The sequence below is a fragment of the Oreochromis niloticus genome, linkage group LG12 (assembly GCF_001858045.2).
Source record: "Oreochromis niloticus isolate F11D_XX linkage group LG12, O_niloticus_UMD_NMBU, whole genome shotgun sequence".
Lineage (NCBI taxonomy): Eukaryota > Metazoa > Chordata > Actinopteri > Cichliformes > Cichlidae > Oreochromis > Oreochromis niloticus.
Window position 1 is genome coordinate 12,720,776 of NC_031977.2, and position 11,545 is coordinate 12,732,320.

Sequence of the window (11,545 nt, forward strand, 5' to 3'; positions counted from 1 at the left end):
AGACTCCTGTGGTGACACGCTACCTGCCTACCTGTCTGGTTTGGCTGACCTCTTAAATAGCAGGACAAGGGCTTGTGCTCACAGGTTTTTCTGAGCTCACAGTTTGTGAATAACAAACAACTGGTATCTACCCGAAACTCTATTTTTGCCATCCCAAAGAGAAAACCGTATCACAGTCTGACATGCAGTCCCACGATCTTCCTCTGTGTCAATTTGTTGTAGTAATAGACCTAAATCCAGCAGTTATTGCGGCTCAAAACAGGTTAATTGTTTTTTTTTTTTGCGTCATATAAGCATAGAAGTGCAGCTCGATCGCTCTGTTTTCTCAAACATACCATAGCTGCCCAGCCACATGCCATGTGGGACACAGCGACAAAGGAGCCTTGGGATATTGGCTCCAGTCAAGATCTTTGATACTGGGCATTTTCCCTCAATGGGCGCCTCTGCATGGCAGCCATATTGGGAGGGAGAATACTGTGTGGTCGCCTGAGAACTTGTGTTTCCCAGCCAACGTGCATCTAAAGAATAACAATTTCACTAGCCATGAAGACCATCCATGGAGCCGTGGGGTCCGTGGCCAGAAAGCTCGGCCAAACACTCCACACTCACGCAGCTTTCTATGTACTCCTATAAATACATCTCCTATTTGTATAGAGGCGATATGCATCTTTGGGAAAATACCACAATGTTGACATAAGAGCACCCTCTACACTCTCACCTCCCCCTCCCATCTCTATCTCTCTCTAAACTCCTACCCCTTGCTGAACCTTTCACTGGTTGGGAGAGAGAGGGAGGCAGAAAGACGGAGAGAAGGAAAGAGAAATGGAGGGAGACTGAGAGTAAAAGAAGTGTCTCTTAGAGGCCTCCACGGTCTTTAAGCCACTATGGTATCCACCAGAGCCCTCACATACACTTAGCCTCTAAAGGGCTTTTGTCCTGTAAAGAGGGGGTTTGGCTAAATTGGGGGTGCTTGTGCATTGGCGGGTGGGATTGGGCTGGATGTAGTATATTTGGCTCCCACGTCTCCATCACTGGAATGGTGAACTTTTTTTTTTTTTTTTTTTAAGCTAAGGAGTTGGAAGGTGGGGTGTGGAGTGGGGGTGGTGGTCGTTTTTTTGGGGGGTTTTTTGGGAGGGGAGAGAAGTTTGGAAATCTTCCAAACAGTGCCTTTTTGCTTTCAAAAAAACCCCTCTACTTGTGTAAATGTGCTCTTTGTCCCTTGGCCTATTGTTTGAATAGCATTGTGGACTTTTTGTGGGAAGCTCACAGGGGCCTGGGGGCCTAGGGGGCCAAGGAGGGACCAAGGGGGGCTCTGCCTGAATGACTCAGACCCAGGACACGGAGCTGTGGAGGCACCAAGGTACAATTAAGAAATGTTAATGCATGCATACACACACATGGAAATACAACTCCCCACACATGCTTGGAAAAAAATAACACAGAAATGGTAAAAATGCACTTAAAACTCTGTTAACATTCAAAAAAATGTTAACGGTATGAGTCTTTCTGAGAACTATCCCATTGTAGTAACTTCTTTGCTGATAGAAACAATATGAAAACCGCCCGGCTCCCTCCCCCTATAAAGGGATTTCTTAATAGAGCTGAATGTCTGGAGTCCCTCGCTTTAGCCAATTCATGACATCCATCTGTCCTCGCTCTCAAAAGATGCCGGCAGGTGGAAGAAAAGCACAGAGCATTTGCATTTTGGGGCCCATTTATTCTTCAGAGTCCATGGGTCAGTCCAGTAAAAAGCTTGGCTGTATTGTAAAATTATAGAGTTGAAGTATGTTAAAAACACTAACTCCTGGGAAATGCACAGACTTTGGACCCGCGTATGGTGCAGCCGAGAGAAGCGGAGAGAAGTAGCACACTTTACGTTGTGATGAAGTCCTTGTAGAACCGAATGCAGTTAAGCAATAAAGTTGTTGTGATGCCATATTGCAACAGGTGCATTTAGTTACACAGACCTCATGCAGATTTATTTCAGATCCAATCAGGATAATCTAATGCGGATGAAGTAAGACCTAATGAGTAATCACTTGCATGTAAGGACAGACTACTAGTACTTGAAGTTTCTGCGACTCTGTAAATCCCTATCCTGACTGTACGTGGACCCTTGACTATACTTTCAATTACTATACTTCCTATAGTTGGTTAGATACTAACGGCTCTTCTGAACTCTCCTTCACTGTCATCACTAGATATCCTGTGACCTTCCTAGCACTGATCCCCCCCCCCACCAGAGCAGCACACGAGCTTTCCACTGGAAGGTGATTGAGCATGGCACCCTGCTCTACCCTGTCCTGCTTTGTCTGGGGACGTGTGCCTGTGTCAGGATCCACAATTAGTGGGGCGCGTCCCCTACCATTAATCACAGAGCAGTCCTGGATCTCAGTACCCTACAGCCACACTTACTGACAACTTACTCAGCATCAGCAGCCTTATGCTAGCATTCTCAAACACAGCGAGGCTATGTGAAACCAAACATATTGTGTGTTTTTTGTTTTTTTTTCTTTCTCCCATAGAGTCTAACATTGCATTTCAGTGTAAGAACTCACTGAACTGATGCTTTATCCTGTATTTTATTCAGCATTGTCACCACATGAGATTTCCTCAACATGTAAAATATGCACGGATGTAAAACTGAAATCCCACAGATGACTTTGCAGTGTCACATGAACTTTGCAGCCCGTGCGACGTACACCAGTGAAGTCATGAAAAACAATACGTGCTTTTGGCAGAACGAACTGCAGACAGACGGCAAACACAAACCTGACCTCTTGAGGGGAAAGTATATCCCCAATTCCCATTTCACTCAGAGTATTCAGATCAATACTGTGGCAGGATGTTAAATATTTGTCATCAGACGATCACACATTGATGAAACAAATCAATGGGTGATAGGAGGCAATGAGACAGGGCGGTGTGCTTGCTTACCTAGCTCCTAAGGGACGGGGAGGGAAAAGAACGGGAACGATGGAGGGAGACAAAGATTTGTGGCTCTCGGGGGCTCAGATTTTTCTCTTTGGTACTATTTGTTTGTCTTGTTTTTTTGGGGGGGGGGTTGTCGATGAGGGACAACCATGAGGAAAAGGATAAAGGAACTTATGGGTGGGGGTGTGAAGAGTTTCCCCTGAGAAAATGCAGAAAACTCCTTTCATTTCATTTAGTAAGCTTTGCATTCTTTACCCACATGCTTGTATATAAGACATCACACACACAATTCTCTGACATAAACTGATATGTTGAAGCACAGACACACTTTGTCCCACACATACACACAAACACTGCTCTGTATGCTCTGACTGTCTTTATTTAACGCATAATGAATTTTTTGCTGGCTTTCTTTCGATCTCTCTCTCTCTGTCTGTCTGTCTCTGTCTTTCTCTGTGCTCTCTGTGCTTTGTAAAAACAGAGGAATGAAAAGCAGCCAGATGGTAGCTCAGGCCTAATATAAAATCAATACACTGCCTCCAAGAGAACTGAAGGGGGAAAAAAAAGAAGAAGTTAGTGGGAAAAAAAGAACATTTAAACACCAAATTTGCCAAAATAGAGTTCTTTGGTCTCTCCTTTTCTCTCTGCTCTCTCTTTCTTCTCCTCTTTTTCTCTCTCATTCTGTTTTTCCCCCTCTCTGACACAAATATGTGAGCCGAGACATGCACGCACAAATTGAGTCAGTGTGCTTCAACCACTCTCTCCAGCTTTGGGTACACCCATGCTGCCGAACTTCCCCACCTACTGTCTCGCTATGCACCTCTGGGGCGCGCAACAGGGCTTACTCGTGTGCACGAGTGTGTGTTTGTGTGCGTGCCAATGATGGCACACAAGGATGTCAGGACATCTCATTGGGGCTTAAATTGAGAGGGAGGAGGGCAAGGTAGAGATAGCCTTTGAAGAGGGAGAGGACTGAGGGCCATTGAGAAATCATTAGGGTAATGATAATTGGCGCGGTGAATAAGCAAAGAGACAAGAGGAGTAGGAGAATATATATGCATGTGTGTGTGTGTGTGTGTGTGTGGTGGGGGGGGTTAACAGATGCGGTGTTGCAAGAAACTGTGATTGACAGCTGCGTGCTAGATGGCAATATGGGTGCACAACTTTTTTTAAATGTGTTTGTGAAAAACAGGAAGATTGTATGTTTTTAAAATAGAGAGCGACAGATGTGTGTGTGTGTGTGTGTGTGTGTGTGTGTGTGTGTGTGTGTGTGTGTGTGTGTGTGTGTGTGTGTGTGTGTGTGTGTGTGTGTGTGTGTGTGTGTGTGTGTGTGTGTGTGTGTCAGCTCCACTCTGTGTGTAAGGAGCAGTAAAGCTTGTCCCCCAGTGACTGGGCCTGCTTGCTGGGTGACAGATAGCCCAGGGAGAGAGGGGACACCAGGCTGTTTAGCTGATAATTAAGGAGGTTTTATCTTAATTTGAGCTGTTACTCTCTATCCTCTCCTGTGATTTATGAGTCACTGGCCAGCCCTGCTCCCCTGCTCTGCCCCTTAGCTTTGGGAACAAGACAAAGGAACCTCTTCCCTTTCTACAAACACATTCATACATTCCACATGTACGTTATCACCGGTGCAAACTCTGTAGCACTGACACACACAAACTGATAATTACACAGATCCTAAGGAATACATTTGCACACGAGATCTCAGAGGAGCCCATGGGCTCAAAGCCCACAGTATCAGCACGCTGGCTGATTGATATCTGCCTGCTGCGGTGCAACAGGTCTCTTCCACCGCCTTTATTCTCCTCAGTGAGGCTCTGGTGGTAATGAATCATATGTGAAAAAGGGGCTGAAGGTTTAACCTCTCACAAGCTGGCCTGCGAGAGAAATGGAGAACGGCACAGTATTGAGTTTCTGCAAGGTGGAGTGACCGCAGGCAAGAGTTAACTCGATCTTCAGCTGGGTGGGGTATGAGGTGAAGAGAAGGCAGGGTGGAGGAGTTTGGGGGGGGTGGGGTAGCACAGGCAAACAATGCAAGCCACTGTTCTCAACCTATCACCCCCTGGGGTCACAGAGGAGAAGACATGCTAGTGCAACCTCATCTCCTCCAGTCGCCTTTCACATAAAGGCCGGGGATTTCTCCTGTGCCCCGGCTTGGATGTTGTTTTTGCCAAGATAGTGGGTAGGTCTTTTGGCCGAGCGTGTTTCAGGCTGTGCTGTAATAATCCCACAGGTATTTGGCCTCAGGGAGGGACCTTCACACCTCCGCAAAAGAAAAAGGAAAGAAAAAAATAATGTTGGGCAAAAAGAGTGCTGGCAGGTGTGTAAACTCAGACGTCATTCTCTGCGTCTTTCTTTTTGAGCTGCGTTTGTCCAAACTTTTCCAGTTAGTCTACATTCAGGAGATTTTTCTGTCATGTAGTATAACCGTTCAAACCGGTCACAGATTTTCTAGCGCTATGACCTTTAACTTGTTATCTCTGCCGTTGCCATAACAAGTTCGTAATTGTTTTGACCAAAAAAAAGAAAAAAGACAAAGACAAGTAAAAAGAAATCCAACGGGAGGAATTCCTATGTGAAGGAATTTTAAAGATGTTTTCTTCCGCGTGGACCAAAACTTAACAGAAGCCGAAGGCGCGCTTAGTTGGAGAGCATGTGTGCGCTTGTGGACGAGGCAGTTTGTGATGAGGCGTACAACAGGGCTAGATGTCCAACAGTGGGAGTCAGAAACGTGTTTGTGTTTCTAAACGGGGCCTCCCTGTTTGCTCTTATCTCTTTTCTGGTGGGACGAAGGAAGTTGGTGGTTTCAGCCAAAGGCACAGAGTCGTCTCGGGGCACGAAACCTCATCTGTCCCCTCCTCTAGCCATATAGGCTCTTAACTTTCACCCCTGACCCTGTCACACCCTCCTCTGTGCTCCAGCAACAACAAAAGCAGGAGATTAGGGAAATCAACAGGCTAGAGGGGATTACTGTAGCCCTTTTCATCTCGGCCTGTGCTCACAGTTGACACAATCTATTAGCAGTACTTCAACTTAATCTGAGTGCAGTTTACTTTTTAGTTTGTGTATTTATGTTGGAAATGGTTTGTACATAGACTTAATTGTAGAAAAAGTCCACAGAAATAACAGGCCGTGTGTGCTTTTCATTTACAAAACTTAGATTAATAAACACACACAGCCACATGCAGCACACATATAATTAAGCGGCTTAGCTGCCGGAAACGCTAACATGTGTTTGTTGCATTGTGTTTATTTTAGAGGGTGTCTCTGAAGACAGACACTGGAGAGTCCAGCAGGAAGTCACTGGAGTTTTACCCCTCTGAGCTAGAGAGGTGCAAAAGTTCAGCAGAATGTCCAAGCGGGATTAGATAATGGATATCTGTTTAGCCGTCTTTATTGTGTTTTGTTGCTGCAGTGACCTATGATTAATAAAAATCTTGTGTTGCTGGGCAAAGTTGGCTGCAAGATAAATAATGGCTAAGTAAGCTTTAAAACAAAATGCAGAAAGTTGCTTTTGCAAAAGCACAGGATTCAGTTTATGCACACTCACGTCTTTTAATTACAGTTAAGTTCTTCTTCTCTCTCCTGAAAACTCTGCATATCCTTTTCTTTACTTTTTTTTGTGAACCATGCCTGAATCGCTTTAGGCTCTCAGGGTCTGGCAGCAAGTCAAAACTGTGTGCTCGACCCTCTGGAAGCACGTCTGCTAACCGTTAAGCCGTTTAGCTCCTAATACCAACAACAAACACTCTTTCTGTGTTGGCCCTGGGCATAGAGCACAGAGCTGCCTGTGAGGGAGGTCAGACAACTCTATAATCGGACTCTACCCATCTGCCCTCTCCTCTTCCACACTGAGCGGCAGGTTGGGCTCCTCGGCAGGGGACTAAGTGGGACATGGGGACACAGATGCCCACTGACACTGGACCACTCAGGGAGCTTAAGCCTCAGTGTAGCCACAGTCCGATCTCACAATGAGCAACTCCTTTAATGATGGTGCTTGTGCGTGCGTGTGGGTATTGTATGTGTTTAGCACCTGTGAGCAGGAATGTGTGGATGTGTGAGAGCTGGTTTTATGAGCATGCATAATTGTGTGTGGAGAGGTGTGTGTGTGTGTGCCTTTATATTTATGAAGTGCTAGATCAGACATTTAATTTGCCACAGCCTAGTGAATGTGCAGAGAGGCGTCTCAGTAGATGTGTGCTGTCACCACCCTCTCTGCCATGTCTCTGCATCATACTCCTTTTCCTCCTACCCTCATTCTTTCTCCTCTTCTTCCGCACTCCCTTCCTCAACCCTCTCGCCTGTTCCTGCACCCCATGCTGGGGCTAATTTTAGAGTTTCTTCCCTGAATCCCAGAGTGCAGGTGGTGGTTGTCTCTCCACCCCTGCCTAGCTGAGAAGCTTTGCTCATGGATGTGCTCCACAGAGTGCTTCAGTGCTCCTCTGGGGCATGTAAAAGGTGTGCTGGAGGGGAGGGGAGATTGAGCACTGGGGAAAGTGGGGGTGGAGGCAGGTAAGCTACAGCTCCATGCTCTTTAACCATGCCAAGATGCCATGGTAACAGCAATCTACCTCACTAATGGGTTATTTTTCTCATTCTTTTCTTTTGTTTTTCCCCCTCTCTGCTGTTCACCCTATTCACTGGAAGAGTGCTGTTCTCCACTCAGGAGTGTAAGCTCACAGGTGATTGGCTCAGCAGAATCCCTGGTGACGTATTAGCAGCCAGACAGTACACATACTGTTCTGAACACACTAACAGGCAGCTTTCTGTCAGACAAACTCAAATAAGACACATGTAACTGAACACACGCACCCCAGAAACGCAGTTTAGATCCATGCGTGGAGTGTCTGCCTTTAATGTTCTAAATGAAATCAGTTTTTCCACCGATCATGGGTAAAATTGGCTTGCAGCACCATTTGCAGTGCGATTTTCAACACTCTGTGTACAGTGCTGAATTTACTGTGAATTCAGGAGTGTTTAAAAAAAAAAAAAAAAAAAAAAAAAAAAAAAATCAAGAAGCGCAGCTGTCAATAGATAAAATCCCCCTTTCAAATTGAATGATAGCTCTACTGTAGAGCAGTAAATCAATCACTTAACATAAAACACATTTTTAAAAATAAATTTTGTATTTACTTTGGAATTGATTCAAATTTGCAGTTGGGGAAAAAAGAAAGCTTCACAGAAAATGTGAAAATTGTGCTTTTTTTTTTTTTGCAACAGTGAGTTTTTTAACACAGAAAGGCCATGTGCCCCAAAGCGCAGTGGGAAGAGTAAATACTTTGCTTAAGTGGAATTGTTTCCTTTTTATTTCCTGACACCCCCCCCCCCCCCCCCCCCCCCCCTTTGTGTCACTGACTGACTGTAATTGAAATTGGAAATGTTTCACCAGCAGACAATAATGATCTCAATGACCACTAAGCTGCCTATAAAAAAAAAAAATGCTGCACCAGAAAGTTACAAAACAAACTGGGCAATGTCTCACTTTGTCGTCTGTCCACCTAGATTTGCTCTCTTGTTGTTGTTTTTGTCCTAGCTTTTGGGCCAAATCATTACATGTAGGCATTCATTCAACTGCTTTAACAAGCCTACTGGGGCATGAGCTGAGCTATCTGTGGGACATGAATCGGACCTGGCCATGGGCACAAATCACAGAGAGGGAAGAAGAGAGACCCTGACAGCAGAGGGCTGTGGCTCAGCTTTCTCCCTCCTCCCCCCTTTGCTCCTTGGTGGATTTTGATTTTTTTTTTCTTCTCTCTGTAGCCTGCTGCTGTTGAGAGCTCTGACTTGGCTTGTTAAAATTAATCTCCATGCAGAAAGCGGGTAGAGAACAGTTGTTTTTCCCGCCTCGCACTGCTACGAGCTGTGTTGGTGAGGGAACCGGTGTATCGGCCTCTGTGTGCCGTTTTGGATGGAGCTGGGATGTGATTCATCATGTGGCGGTCAGGCGAACTCAACAGGCATAACCACAGCCAGCCACACCAAGCCATCTGAGACCATGCAGGGCTGTTTGGTTGGCTGCTCTCTACACACAGCATCACTCTAAACACCCAAGGGAGGCAACAGAAGTGGCGTGTGAAACGTACACACGGGGGGAAAGGCTGGAGGGTGCATGAGCTCATGCTTGTTGATGTGTGCGTGTGCACAAACTGTATACATGCGGATATGTTTGTGTGTGGGGTGCATGTGTTTGATTTAAAAAAAATAAAAGCCTGCTGAAATCAGCGGTTTTGGAGGGTTAGAACACAATGTGAAAAGATTCTGAGAAAAAGTGGGGAAAATCATTTTGCTGTGCCTTTTTTTTGTAAGTCTTTCTTTCCATAGCTTGCCTGTGGAGTAAGTTTCCGGCCATGACTGAGGCCTCAGGTTCCCGGGATGGAGTGGGGGTGATGGCGGAGGGGGTGGCTGTATTTCTGTCCTCTCTTCCTCCATATTCCCTGTCTTCCTCCTTCTTTCTAGTTCTCCCTATGGATTGAGCTGAAGGACATGTCACTACAACAGTGCGCTGGATGAGACAAGCCCACATCTCTCCCTCACTCCTTCCTCCCCTCTCAGCCTTCCAAACTCCCTCCCTTGCCTCCTCCCTCCATGCGCTCTTTCTTTTAATTCTTTTTTTGTGTTTGGCTTTTTTTTTCTGTCCCCACAAACACAAACACATAAACAAACTCAATTAGCTAATGACACTGGCCCGGCCATTGGGTGGTCCTAATTAACGTTTACTGGCTGCCTGATGTCAGCTCTCAAGCAGTGATTAATAACTAGCCCCCTACCAGCACAGGCACACACATACACACATAGAGGCAGTAAACACAGAGGTGAGGGGTGCTTTTTTTTTCATTTTTCATATTATGATATTACCATGCAACTGTCTAAGGCTCTGACAACTCAACATGTGCCAGTTGGCCGCAAACCAGAGCTGTTTTTTTTTTTTTTTTTTTAAATGGTAGACAAGCACTCCAGAATGGTAGAAGCTGTAATGTGATCATGTAAATCCGCTGTGCTGTTAAACAGATTAGAGCCTTAGGGTAGTACAGTGGAGTAGCAAGAGGCTCCGTCCAAACATACCGGACCCAGCAGACAGTGTGTGAACTAGCCCCGAGGAGCGCTCTTCAGGAAAGACTGCTGTTTAGCTTGCAAAGGGTTAACATCTGCTGGGCTTGCAGACTCCCTGCGTGTGACGCACTGTCTCGATGAGGGAAAGTCTAACAGGAAAGGCAGTCTAAAAAAGGTCCCTGTGCAGCGAGGGCCCAAGGTACATTTTCTTTGGCCCTCTTCTCACATTTTTTTGCACTTGTTTTTCCAATTTGCTTAACTACAGTTCAATGGTTTGTGGATTTCCAGATTGCTGTACGGGTTCCCCATTGATTTTGATGATGGAAAGGTGGAAGAGTCATCTCTTATAGCTTGTGTGAGGCTAATTTGACATTTTTTGTTTTTTAGCTTTTTAGTGTGAGGCCCGCTTGCCTGCCACAGGTCTTGCTAACTCTCTGCTGCTCCTGTTGCCCATAAGTTTACCGTCCTGTTGATGCACAATCCCTCTAAACTGCTCAGAGATTTCTGGTGATAGAACAGCATCCACCTGACCCAAAAGCTCTACGTGTTTGTGTGTGCATGCATATGTGTGTGTTTGTGTGCGCGCGAATACGAATCGGGTCAGTTGGGAGGTGGACACGGCAGTGACAGGGCTTCATATGCTAATATGCTGCACATGTGGCTCTGGTATTGGAGGGCTGGGGTGGTCAGAATGACCCCCTACCCATTTCCACCCCATCCCATTCATCCCCGCTGAATGTGGCTCTCCATTCATGCTGCTTTCACAGAGGAGGGAGGGAAGGAGGGAGGAGGAGAAGGAGGGACCGTGGTCACAGAGGGAGAGAGGTGGTCTTTCTCTTTTCCCTGGCTCACAGAGAAGGAAAAACAATTGGTGTGCAAATGGATTCCTCTCCTTATTCCTGGATGATTCCCCTCCCTTCTTCTCCTCTTCCTTCTCTCCATCCCTCGTTTCCCGGGAGGTTTAGAAAGGGAAGAACAGTAGAGAGGACGGCTATTGGCTGATCATCTATGTTGAATCAGAATAAATAAAACGGGATAGTGTGCATCTTGTGGGCGTGTATTTAAACTGTGTTTTTATGTGTTTATATATGTATGTGTGTGAGTGTGTGTGTGTTCACGCTTGTCTGTGTGCTAGCTACCCTGTCAAAGGAGAAAGGCCCCCAGTGTCCTCTGTAATTTTCATAGGTCAAAACTGACAATGGCCACTTTGATAGAGAAGCTGTGGAGATGTAAATCAGCCAATGGAGGAAGACAAAACAACTGTCCTCCCATTGGCCCCCCACACCCGACCGAAAAAAGAGGAATTTAGATTTAAAAGAGTGAAGGAGCAAGCAACACAAGAGAGAGAAAGAGCAAGAAAGACATCCCTTCTGCCTCTGTTGGGATGATAGTCTCCTTTTCAGATTCTCAGTGAGTTAGTGTTAGAAGTGAAGGCGTTTGTGTTTGGGGGGGAGGCGAGGGTTAGCAAAGGTTGCTAAAGGTGCTAAATGAACTATTTTAGTCAGTAGGCCTCATTCCTGGGAAAGTTTGGAGCATCTTCTCTATTGCCTGGCACCTGGAG